General features: G+C 38.0%; 1 pseudogene; it reads right to left on the bottom strand.

Moving 5' to 3' along the window:
* Nucleotides 1-403: 403 nt before the first annotated feature.
* LOC146400976 (eukaryotic initiation factor 4A-I pseudogene) lies at nucleotides 404-1,634 on the bottom strand (annotated as a pseudogene).
* Between the last annotated feature and the right edge of the window lie 12,211 nt (nucleotides 1,635-13,845).

Below are 13,845 nucleotides of genomic sequence, written 5' to 3' on the forward strand. Positions count from 1 at the left end.
CTGTTACCTCCACCTGGGGGCAATCTCCTGGGCCACCTAAGTCAGGGATTCTCCCTCCAGATTTGGTCCAGCAAATGAAGTGACATTGTAGCTCCCCTTTAATCATCTTCAGAGAAATTCAGGTGGGGCGGAGAGAACCTCTGGGGTTTGGGAGTCAACTAAGTTAGGGAAATGAATTAGTGTTTTTTGGGAGGAGAGAAAATGCCTGGAGCAAGAATCTACCCCAAAGAAAACGGTGTCTAAAATGTTCATGGTTCCTTCTTTTGACCCAATAAGTGACATTTATTCAAAGAAAAAACAGCTTGGATATCCATTCCTTGGTTCCCTTCCCTCTCCACTCCTGCTGCTCCTCAATCCTCTAAAGTTGAAACCTGGCTGGAGCTAGGTAGCAGAACAGGTCCTCTCAGATGAGGGCAGCAACATTGAGGGGCATCTCCTCAATGGAGGTGTTGTAGAAGGTCTTGATGTCTCAAAAGGTCCTTTTGTCTTCTGTCACTATGATAATAGTCACACTCTTATAGCCAAAGCATCCAGCAGGACCAATTCTGTGGATGTAGTTTTTCCTGTTGGTGGGATGGTCATGATTTATGACTAAGGAAACCTCTTGCACGTTAATGCCTCAGGCCAGTAGGTCAGTGGTAATCAATACTCTGCTAGAGCCAGAGTGGAACTCCCTCATAATTGCATCTCATCTTTTTTTTTTAATCCATATCTCTGTGCATGGTAGAGACAGTGAAGTCTCAGGCATGCATCTTTCCAGTGAGCCTCAACCTTCCTTCAGGTGTTAATGAAGATGACTGCCTGGGTGATAGCCGGGGTTTCATACAAGTCACACAGTGTGTCCAGCTTCCAGTCCTCTTGTTCCACCTTAATGTGGAATTGGCAGATACCCTCTAGGGTCAACTTTTCCTTCTTGACAAAAGTTAAAATTGGGTCCCTCTTGACCTTCCTGGTCACCTCAGATGCATTGTAAGGCATTGCAGCTGATAGCAGAACAAGCTGGGTGTTAATATTAAGCTTTTGGAATATGTCATAGATCTGGTCCTTGAACCTTTGGCTTAGTATTTCATCAGCTTTATCCAGTACAAACATCTTGATGTATTTGGGAGACAGATATCTCCAGCTAAGCATACTAAACACATGACCTGTGGTACCCACGATGGTATGGGGAGATTCCATGTGCAGCTTCTACACCTCAGCATGCACATTGATATCTCCCAATGCAGGCGTGGCTGGCTGGAGGCACCCACGTAAAATTCTAATGCCATTATTACCTTCCATATCTGCTGAGCCAACCCTAGTGAGTGCAGAACAAGGCCAGGGTGGCCTTTAGATCTAGTTCAATCTATTGCAGAATTGACATAGCAAAAGTGGCCTTTTTTTTTCAGTCCTAGGTTTGGCTTGCATGATCACATAATAACCCTTGATACAAGAAAGAATGACAGGCTGCTGGATGGCAGAGGACTTCTCAAATTCATAGGTGTAGATGACACAATCTCATTCCAGTTACTCTTCATGGTGCCTTGGGCTATTGTCAGGCTATTGTCTCTGGATCTGGAATCCTGGCTCACAGACATGATCTTTACTGAAAGTATTATTGAAGTTCAGATAAATCTTTCTTCACTCTTAAAGATTTTGGAGGTAAATTTTTTGACATCATATAATACAGTAAAATGATAACTTTTTAAATGAATAAACCTACTTTTTAATTGACAATAGATATAGTAAAGCTTAATGCATTTTTATTAATGAATACAACCATACAGCTGCAACCCACATAAAAATTTAGAACATTCCCAGCCTTTGACTTTGTATTCTGCTCCCTAAGATAACCAGTATTCTGATTTCTATCACCAAGGATTAGTTCTGTTGCTTTTGAACTACCTGTAAATGAAATACTCTTCTGGCTTGTACATCATATCTCTGAGATTCATCCATTTTGTTAAAGGTAGCAGTAATTTAGATTTTTTAAAAAATTGTATACATTTAATTGTATAATATACTACAATTAATTTATTGAGTCTACTGATGGACATTGAGGTTATTTCCAGTTTTTTTTGCCTGAATGAATAAAGATTTTATAAATATTTTGTTGTTTCATGCACATGTGCACTCATTTTATTGGGCACATACATAAGAGAGGAATTGTGGATGGTATGTATGTTTAGATTTAGCAGACATTGACAGCTTTATGAAGTGGCCAAATCACTTTACATTCCCATTAGCAGTAGTTCCCATTGCTCTACATTTTTGCCAATACTGGTAATTTAAAAACTCATCCTAGTGGGTTGTAGTGTTATTGCATTGAAGTTTCAGTGTGCATTTCTTATAACCAAAGATGAGCATCTTTTCATATGTTTATTGGCTGTCTGAATGGCACTCTTTTCTGAAATGCTTTTCCAAGTCTTTTGCCTATCATTAAAGAATTGGATTGTTTCTTCTTTTATTGCTTTTTAAGAGGTTCATGTGCTCTGAATATGTTATTTGACAGTTGAATTTAAATGTCTTTTTCATATAACTTAAAAAATTATCTTCATAGAATTTTATAGCAATGTGGTATTTAAATATTACTGTTAAAGAAATAAAACTGACAAGTCTAAAGGATTTGCCCAAGGTGCCTTGGAGAGCTAGAGATGAGTTAGAGTTATCTTTCTCATGCCTTTTTACTCTAACACTCTGCCTATTCTAAAAAATTAAGTAAATAATTTAATAAACATAAAAAGTTTTCACAACAAAGTCTTATTCTACAAATATTTGTATCTGTTTTCATTTTTTAGTCTAAATCTTGAGGCTCTCATCAAATTTACTGTTAATCCTCTTAAAGTGAAAGCAGACAGAATTTATGTTCTCTCAGGAAAGAAATATATAATCCAAGAAAGAGTTCTCGACTCATTTATTTGATAAATTACATGAAGCAAATTTTTCTTAAATGGGAAAATTTGCTTTAAGCAGTGGCTTTGTAGTTTGCGGTTATCCTTGATTGAGTTATATATATATATACATATACATATATATGTGTATATATGTATATATATGTATATATGTATATATATGTATATATATGTATATATATGTATATATGTATATATATGTATATATATGTACACACACACACACACACTTTGAGGAGAAAAGAGGTCTGTAAACTAGGTCAGTGCTCTAGCAGATCCTTGCAACAAAAAGTTTTCAGATAAAAATAATAAAAAAAATAAACTGATGCTCACCTACTCATTACTGTTGGGATTACACAAGTGTGTGCAATTGCATAATTAATAGGACTGGCCAGGAAATGGAAATCTAAAAGCCCTGAAAAAATAATCGTCAATGAAGATGAACTCATATGGAGATAACCAGTCAAATTCAAAGAGGGCCAAATATGAACTTTCTGCTCCTTTCTAAATGTGCAACCAGAGGATCTGAAGGCATAAAAACAGCTTTGAGCAACTAAGGTTTGAGAAGAGAATCTAACAACCTTCTATAGATCTCTGGTCCCATGACTAGGCATAGCTCTAGTTATTCTAGCACCTGGAACACAACCACAGGGCTGTCATGTGAGTGGATGGAGAGTAGATGCACATGTGTTGGTGGTTGATGATTGTGCTGGTTGGTTTTATTGGCATTTGGGGGTCAGATCCTTTGTGGAACTAGCTCTTCAAGGAGTTCAATTTCATTTTGGAAGTTCATCACTGCATGGTCAAGGGCACAGATGTACTACTCTGCAGTCAGAGATTATAGGGACCCACTGACCCTGGGTGTCAGCATTTTGCTTGGCACCAGTGTCATTGCTTTGTTTTTCTTTTTTTTTTTTTTTTTTTTTTTTTTTTTTTTTGTCTTTTCTAGGGCCACACCCATGACATATGGAGGTTCCAGACTAGGGATCTAATTGGAGCCGTAGCCACCAGCCTACACCACAGCCACAGCAACACGGGATCGGAGCTGCATGGGACAACTCATGGCAATGCTGGACCTCCAGCCCACTGAGTGAGGCCAGGGATCGAACCCACATGGTTCTTAGTCAGATTCGTTAACCACTGAGCCACAACGAGAACTCTGCTTTCTTCTTAATTCTAGTTCTAGATGGAGTTTTTTAACATCTCTGCCCAAAGATAAGATGAAATCACTGACAGATTAAATTGAAAAGGAGGCAATGACAATCACATATTTAGTGATTATTCCTGGAGGTCTAATCTCACAATTTCATGGTTGGATATTATTTAAAATAAGCTGTTCAAAAATCACTTTAAAAAGAAAAACAGTAAAAAAAAAATCCTATAGTATGAATAAAAAACAAAACAAAACAAAACGAAACCACTATCTAAAAGTTTAATGGGAATGACTTATTTTGTTGTGTGTAAAATTTCTGGAGATGGTATCCTACAGAGATTGAAAAAAAATGTGAAATCCCAATAATTTAGAGGGAAATAAAGATAATATGCTTTCAAAACTGTGTTCAGTATTTTAGTATGAGGGATGCAGTGATAACAAGATTGAATGTGAAGAGCTTAAATAAATAGTTATATGCAATGTAAGTATAGGGAAAGTCCAGTGTTTTCATGTTGCCATGCTAATTGTCATTTTATATGATTTTTACGTAACATTCAATTTTAAATATGTCTATAACAAACTGAACAAATTCTGTATTTATGGAGTGGTTTAACTCTTTCATCTACATCCCTAAAAAGTTATATAATCAAGGTAGCCAAAAAATTTTACGTAAAGGATTTTCTCATTGGGAAATTGAGATAATTTTATATTTGGTATAGTTTACTGCTCGGGAATATTTGCTTCTTTTTTCCCTTTTGTGCTTTTCAGAGCCCAGAGAAGTATGTTCTTCCTGTGACACTGTTGTAAATTGCCACCCAAGGTGCAGGCAATGAGGCAATGTGTTGTCTTGAATTGAAAAAAATAATGAAACCTACCAAAATATGGTCTTTTTTTGTTCTTACCACATGACGACAATTCTAAACAATATTAGCAGTAAATACTCTTTTTACCTGGGTATTCTCTCACTGATCCCCCCTCCACTTCTCCCCACTCCTTGTCACTGGTCCCTTTTTCAGTTTTTAGAGAAACAGTATATGAAATTTCCGGGAACCAAAAGAAGATGACAGTTAACTGTAATTTTTCATATGATCAAGTTTTGCCAAATTGGAACCTTAGAGTAGATAAGCAGTCAGATGCAGAAAAAACATTGACATGGGAGTGAGAGCACTGAGAAGCCTGTTTCTGTCACCAATCAGGCCTTGGGTAAGCCACTGTAACCTTTGTACCTTCCTGATTTATACGTTTTTTGTTTCTAAAGAAAAGAGACAATAAGGAAGGGTGAGTGGGGTGACTTCTAAAATTACTTCCAGTTCTCAGCTCTGGACTTTGATATAGGACACCCAGCAGACAAAACTCAGATTATAGTCCTACTCTGTCCCTAGCTAATGTGATCCCAAAGAAGTAATTCAACTGGCCTTAATTCTTAAAGTCTAAGCTGCTTGGTGTATCTTAGAAGAAGGCAGTTTTTCTGTATCATGCCTCACACCACATGTTTTGTACTTGACACTTCAGTAAAATCTAAAAATCTAATGTTAACAATAGTTTCTACAACTGTACCTTTGCATTAGCTCTGGCAGCTTGTGTTCTCTTGGATAAGAAGAGAAAATTAATTGATTTTTGTGTAGAGAGTTTTAGGGTATTTTTCCAACGTGGAGACATTTGCTGATACTGTTGATATAGGTACATTAAGATGAATGATAATTTGTTTAAAAGCCCTTTCCACATTTTATGATTTTGTGGTTCCCCCAGAATTCAGCATCTTTTCATCTCCATGGCAAATATCAGATCATTATCAGGAAAGATATGAGGACAAATCCACCAATCTTTGCATAAGTTTTGTGGGTTTTTTGTTTTGTTTTTTTTCTTAGGTGATCTTTATTTAGATCACTTGGCATATATGTTACATATAGAATCTTCTCATGAACGCTTAAAATTTCCAGTTAGGGACAGAAGTTTTTGATATCTTGGCACAAAGTCTATTTTTTGGGGTCTTTATTATCTGATGAGCAAATACCAAAATTACACAAATCCTACAAGAGTGAAGGTGAAGGCAAAATATATTTAGCCAAAAGTGAGATAATACACTATAATAAATAAAAGCATAGGCATCTATCTCAAGAGCTTGGATTTACATTTTAGCTGTATCTCAAGCAAATGGCTAAACCTCTCTGGGCCTCAGTTTCCTCAACTATAAAATGAGTGTAATAATAATTTGTACCTAATAGGATTTTCCTGAGAAGTAAGTTAAAGAAGAAAAGCATTTAGAGTCATGCTAGTGGCACATGCTGTGTACTCAATATATACTAGCTATCATTATTATTACAGCCAATATGTGGATAGATTTGTGTAATAGATAAAAACATGTGTGATGATAAAAGGATATGAAATTTCTCCATCAGAGAACAATAGAGCAAGACACATTGGGTATGGCAGGTTTGATTCAAAATTCTGACCTCTTAGGCAGGATTCCTGTGTACTTCACCTATTCTGATAGAGGTCTTAATCACACATCATACTAAATTATCATCTCTGTATTCCAACTATTTACCTCCCTAATTAGTACCTGTCCTTAGAGACTCAGATCAGAGATTAGATCCTCTAGGAATACTTCCAATGACTGTACTCCTCAAGACCACTTTCCCATCTCCACCATACTAGGCTATGATGGCCTCAAAAGGGCACTTCTGTTGTTGCCATCTTCATCTTACGCTGAAATTATGCATTTATGGTTTTGTCAACCTGAAGACACTACAATATCCTTGGAGGAAAGGCAGGCATCAAATCTTTTTCATCTTTGTATTTTCAGTGTATAGTAGCAGTCTTATAGTCTATATATGTGAGAGAGAGGAAGAGGGAACCTGCTGCCTGGCAGCTGGTAATACCAGGAGTGGTGGTAGGGAATACAGGGGAATGAGGCTTGGGTCGGGGGAGATGGGGACTGTAGGTATGGGAAAGTTCAGCTGAAGGCTTCTGCAGAATACCTGCTGCAAGAAATAATTATTGAAATTAAGGGAAAGTTAAGCTCAGAAATGCTCAATTTGAGACTCATCCTAATATATGTGAGATTTGAAATCTTGGGAATGATGATTATGTAGTTAGAAAACATGGATGAGGAAAAAAAAAAACCAAGAAAAGAATCTCAGGGGATGTCTACATTCAATAGTAGGAATCAGGAGTTCCCATCGTGGCACAGCAGAAACGAATTCGACTAGGAAGCATGAGGTTGTGGGTTCGATCCCTGGCCTTGCTCAGTGGGTTAGGGATCTGGTGTTGCTGTTAGCTGTAGTGTAGGTTACAGATGCTGCTCAGATCTGGCATTGCTGTGGCTGTGGCGTAGGCCAGCAGCTGTAGCTCCAATTATACCCCTAGCCTGTGAACCTCCATGTGCTGCTAGTGTGGCCCTGAAAAGACAAAAGACCAAAGACCAAAAAAAAAAAAAAAAAAAAAAAAAGGTAGGACTCAGATAAGGATAATGAAAAGGACCAGAAATAGAAGAGAGAAAACAAAAATAGTGTTCAAGAAGCTACAAAAGTTGTCAAATCAAAAGAGTGAGAGTAACAGTAGCAAAAAGTTATTTATCAATTGAACAAATATTGAACATCAGATATGTGCTAAATATACATGGAGTGCTGGGAAAAAATTGTCACAAGGTCTCTGTCCTCATGAGAGTTAATTAGAATGCAGGGTTGTCTAATGAGTAGAATTAAACACGCAATAGGTTTGTGGAAGCTAGCTTACAATGAGGAGCAAACCAGAGGTAAGAAGTAGTCAAGAGCTAAGGAACACTGCCATGTGAAGCTGTCTGGTACTTACGGGAATGAGAGGAAATGATGATGGCTTGAAGAAGTAACAATGTCTGAAGAAAATGTTCATTTTGTACTTTTTGAATTGCTTGCTTTTTTCAATTGAGAGACTTGAGCATATCTCTGGGTGAGGAAAACAGCCAGAGGGAAGGCAAGGAAAAGAGTGAGAAAATAAGTGTGGAGGGGATGAGAACAAGAATACATGAGAAAAAGATTGTATTGGTATAAACTTCCTCTTTGAACTGCTTTTGCTGCATCCCATAGATTTTGGATCATCGTGTTTTTTATTGTCATTTGTCTCTAAGTATTTTTTTTTTCATTTGCTATTTGATTTCTTCACTGATCCATCCATTGGTGTTTAGTAACATATTGTTTAGCCTCCATGTGTTTCTGTTTTACACAGTTTTTTTTCTTGTAGTTGATTTCTTTTTTTTTTTTTTTTTTGTCTTTTGTCTTTTCGGGGCTGCACCCGTGGCATATGGAGGTTCCCAGGTTAGGGGTCTAATCAGAGCTACAGCTGCTAGCCTATGCCAGAGCCACAGCAATGCCAGATCCAAGCCGTGTCTGCAACATACACCACAGCTCACAGCAATGCTGGATCCTTAACCCACTGAGTGAGGCCAGGGATTGAACCCACAACCTCATGGTTCCTAGTCCTATTCGTTTCCACTGCACCACAATGGGAACTCCCTCTTGTAGCTGTTTTCTAATCTCATGGCATTGTGGTTGGAAAAGATGCTTGATACGATTGTAATTTTCTTAAATTTAATAGTCTTAATTTGTGGCCAAGCGTGTGACTTATCTTGGTGAATATTCCATGTGCACTTAGAGAAGAATGTGTATTATGCTACATTTAGATGGAATGTTCTATAAATATAAATTAAGCCTAGCTGGTTTAATGTGTCACTCAAGTCATATGTTTCCTTATTGATTTTGTTTGGATGATCTCTCCTTTGATGTAAGTGGAATGTTAAAGTCCCCCACTATTATTATATTTTATTGCCAATTTTTCCTTTTATGGCTGTTAGCAGTTGCCTTAGATATTGAGGTGCTCCTATGTTGGGTCCATATATATTTATAACTGTTATATCTTTGTTTTATACCTTGATCATGAAGTATTATCTTTCTTTGTCTCTTATAACATTATTTATTTTAAAGTCAATTTTGTTTGATAAGTGTAGCTACTCCAGCTTTTTTTTTATTTCCTTTTGCATGCAACATCTTCTTTCATCTCCTCCCTTAGCTTGTGTGTGTCCTTAGATCCAAACTGGGTCTCTTGTAGATAGCATATATATGGGTCTTGTTTTTGAATTCAACCAATCCATGCCTTTTGGTTGGAGCATTTAATCCATTTACATTCAAGGTAATCATGGATATGTATGTTCTTATTGCCATTTTGTTAATTGTCTTGGATTTGTTTTATTAGGGTTTTTTTTATCTTCCCTTTGTCTTTTTTTAACTTATGACTTGATAACTATCTTTAGTGTTGTATTTATTTTTCTTTTTTGGAGGGAGGTTGTGTATCTATTATAGATTTTTGGTTTGCAGTTTCCACGAAGTTTTGATGTAACAGTCTATGTATGTACAAGATTATTTTAAGTTGCTGGTCTCTTAATTTCAAATGCGTTTACAATATCCTGCATTTTTATACTCCTCTTTTCATGATTGCTCATTTTGAGATCATATTTGTGTGTGGATAATTTCCTATATTTACTGTATATTTGCCTTTCCTGGGTAGAGTATTATTGGTTGTAAGTTTTTCTGTTTCATCACTTGAAATATATCTTACCACTCCCTTCTGGCCTGCAGAGTTTCTGTTGAAAAAAAAAATCAGCTGATAACCTTATGGAAATTCCCTTGTATATTATTTGTTGCTTTTTCCTTTTTGCTCATAATATTTTCTGTGTTTACTTTTTGTCAGTTTGATTAATATGTGTCTCATCATATTCCTCTTTATCCTGTGTTAGACTCTCTATGCTTTCTTGACTTGAGTGTTTCCTTTCCCATATTAGGGAAGGTTTTGGCTATAATTTCTTCAAATATTTTCTCAGGCTCTTTCTCTCTTCTTGTTCTGGGACACCTATAAGGAAAATGTTTGTGTGTTTAATGTTGCCCCAGTGTTCTCTCAGACTGTCCTTATTTCTTTTGATTCTTTTTCTTTATTCTGCTCCACAGCAGTGATTTCCACCAATCTGTCTTCCAGCTCACTTATTGACTCTTCTGCCTCTGTTATTCTGCTATCAAATCCTTATAATTTATTTTTCAATTCAGGTATTGTATTGCTCAACCCATACTGTATATTATTTAAATCTTCTAGATCTTTGTTAAACATTCCTTGTATCTTCTTGGCCTGTGCCTCCATTCTTTTTCCCCAAATCTTGGATCATCTTTATTACCTTTACTCTGAATTATTTTTCAGGCAGATTGCTTATCTCCACTTCACTTAGATCTTCTGGGACTTTATCATGTTCCTTTGTCTGGAACATATTTCTCTGCCATCTCATTTTGTTTAAATTTCTGTGTTTGTGGTCTCCATTGCACAGATGCAAGACTGTAACTCCTGTTGCTTCTGGTGTATGCTCCATGGTGGATTAGGTTGGTTTGAGACTTGTGCAGGCTTCCTAGTGGGAAGGCCTGGTGCCTTCCCATTGGTGGGTGGATCTGGATATTGTCCCTCTGGTTGACAGGGCAGTGTCTAGGGGTGGGTGTGTTTAGAGGTGCCTGTGGGCTCAGGATTACTTTAGGCAACCTGCCTTCTGATGGAAAGGGCTATGTTTCCCACCCTGCTGGTTGTTTGGCCTGATGTGTCCCAGCAGTGGAGCCTACACACTGTTGGGTGTGGCCAGGTGTTGGTGCCAAAATACCAACCTCCAGAAGAGCTTATGCTCATGAATATTACCTGGAGCCTCCACTGTCAGTGTCCATATCACCAGTGTGAGCCACAGCTGACCACTGTCTCCTTCAGGAAACTCACTAAGACCTGCAGGTAGGTCAGGTCCAGGCTTTTGTGGAGTCACAGTTTTTCCCTGGGTCCAAGTGCATGTGAAACCTTGTGTACACCCTCCAAAAGTAAAGTCCCTTTTTTCCCTGGCCCATGGATCTCCTGCACTCAAGCCCTGTTGGCCTTCAAAGCCAAATGCTCTGGAGGATCCTCCTCCTGATGCCAGAACCCCAGAATGGAGAGCCTGAAGTGGGGCTCAGAACTCTCACTATTGTGGGAGAACCTCCACAATAAAATTTTTTTCCAGTTTGCTGGTCACCCACAGCTCATGTGTGGGATTTGATTATATCATAAAAGTGCTCCTCCTACTGTCTCATCTGGATTCTTTGTCTTTGGGTGTAGAATATCTTTTTTGGTTCCGGTCTTTTCTGTCTATATGGCTATTCAGCAATTAGTTGTGATTTTGGTGTTTTTGTGAGAGAAAGGGAGCTCATGTCCTTCTACTCTGACATCTTGTCTCTGTCCTGCTACATTAATGAAAATGTTAATTAAACTTTGAGACAAAGGAAAGGAAAATTAGATTTCATATTGGACGACTGGGATCTAGACACTTTTAAAATCAGGGAGGAAGAGGACCAGGTGTGGGCTCAAAGAGGAATGACAAACCGTGGAATAACAACCTTTTTGAGGACCCTCTACTAGGGATGTTTGCCAAGCATCAAGATAGGAGAGGCTAGATTATGAAATGGACCAAGTGGGCACTGTTAGAAATTATAGTTTGAAAAATTTAAAAAAAAGGGTAAGAAATCAAAAGTATATTAAGAAATGTGCATTTCATAGATACACTGAAATAGTTTTATTCTAGATTCCAAACAGTGATAAGTTGCTTATATGCCAGTTGACTTATTGAAATAGAAATGCAATTTTTGAATCTAATCAACAAAATCAACACAAGATTAGTTGGAAGACTGTGGCTTCAGGCAGTGACTGCAGAGTGCTGGCTCCAGAGGACAAATTTCTTCTTTTGAATGCTGGATTATAATGTATTTGGAAGTGAACTGTGGTAGGCTGTGGCCCTAGGACAAACAGTCTCCACTTGATGGGAGCCTTGGTGGAAAAGAGCCATTCCAGCTTGGCTAGTTCACAGTTCTGTCCTGCAGCAAGAGAATTCCTTCTGCTCCTTTTCTTACTGTGTAGCCTCAAGCAGTTCAAACTCGGTATCTTTTTTCCATGTCAAAACTGCACTGAGCCCTGGGAGAGGTACATAATGTTTTAAGGGGGCATTTTGACAGGCCCTCTTCACAGGCATGCTCCAGTTCCCCAATGAGTGGATGAAGAGCTGTGGGGTTGTTTGTTGGGCCACACTTTGCAATTGGCAAGGTCACCATGCACAGCCCTTCTTATATTAAGTAAGTCCAAGTTTTCTCTTCTATCATCTGCCTCTGCTGATGATTTTGTCTATAAGCCAGGGTTCATTTTTTAGAACCCACCATCTTTAATTGGAGGAAGAGAAAGTAGCAAACCTTGCTAAAGCCTTCAGGCCTAAGTTACATCCTGCAAATCTCAGGCTTTACCAAAGAGCTCTATCTTGACTGATTGCAAGAGTAAAGGACACTGGCGTTTTGTTTTCTACTTGGCTATTTTTTCTAGCATCTACCTCACTTAGTTGGGAATTGTGTGGAAAGGAGTGGAGTAAGGGCTATTTGTCAATGGGTCTGATGAGAATGTTGAGAAGAGAGAAGTGGCCCTTTCTTTCTGAAGTCAGGAGCTGTAAGGAAAGTGCATTCCAGAGAGACTAACATTAACACAGAGGGAAACAGAACAAAGGATGGAAAGAGACATCTTAGAGGACATTGTTTTGAATGTTTGCTCTGATTGTGCCTGAATGTAGACCAATTCCTGGATTTTCCATTACGTAAGCCAACATTTTCTTTTTTTTTTTTTTTTTTTCTTGGAGTAATTTGGGTTGGCTATTACTTGCCTTGAAAGAGTCCTGAATAAAACAAGAGGCGATTGTTGTTGACCCCTACTCTCAAACCACTTTCTAAAATTATTGGAAGCTCACTCTGATAAACAGACAAGCTTTTTTTTCCTTACATAAACGTAGACATTAACTTAAAAAAAAATAGCCCTTTCTGAAAAGGATGGCTCTAGTGCACAGGAATGGGGGCCTGAAGAAATGGATGGAATCCTTGCCCTGATGAACTCTAAGAATAAACACAGGAATTGTGGGGGTGGTTAAAAAGCTATTCTGTCTAGAAGCAGAAGGGGGAAAGAAGGAGGCCATCCTAACCTAGCAATGCCAGCGATTTTACACTGCTTTGTCAGAAACAAATTGGGCTAGTTTAGACCATGTCGAAGGTAATTCGCTACTGACCACCTACTAAGCTTCTATCTTTTATCTTCCCCCTCGAGTTTCTGATGTGAAATTTAGGCACGCCACTGAAGGGGCTTATAATAATTAATGCATTTAACACTGTTCTCTCACTTAAATTCAGATAAAATAAAAACCTAAGGTAAAATGCTTACTGAGTATTTTCAATATTCACTTCACTCAATTCTTCTTCTTATGTCCATTTTACTAGGAATAAACAGGCCTCCACTTGCTAAGTACCTTGTTCAAGGTCACCTGGCAGAGTTGGGATTCAAACTTAAATCTGTCTCCATAACTGTTGGTCTTAACTACAAGCCTCCCTGTGTTTTTAATACATATTGGGTGCCAAGGCAAGGAAATGCCAAGGTTATCCTGAATATTACTATGTTTTCCCCATCTTAGTATTTGTTTCAATTTTGACTTAGCTTTGTACACCATGATTCTGCAGTAAACCAAGTGTGTCTGACAACTCTAGGGGAATTTTGACATTTGCTTGATGATCATTTCTTACTTTAAACAGCAGTTCTTTCACCTCTTGCCTTCTCTTCACAGCCACAGTGCTCCAGAGGACAAGTTGGGGCCCATCTCCATTCTCAGAAGTACAAATGACTCTAGCTTTCAAAATTTAGAATTCTGTAATGATACAAGAAAGAAAGGAAACAGCTGACAGGAAGTTTTCAGCT

This window comes from Sus scrofa, chromosome 8 (genome assembly GCF_054392235.1).
Source record: "Sus scrofa isolate SSC_HxYL_T2T_F1_AM1 chromosome 8, Sscrofa_HxYL_maternal_Yorkshire_Landrace_v2.0, whole genome shotgun sequence".
Lineage (NCBI taxonomy): Eukaryota > Metazoa > Chordata > Mammalia > Artiodactyla > Suidae > Sus > Sus scrofa.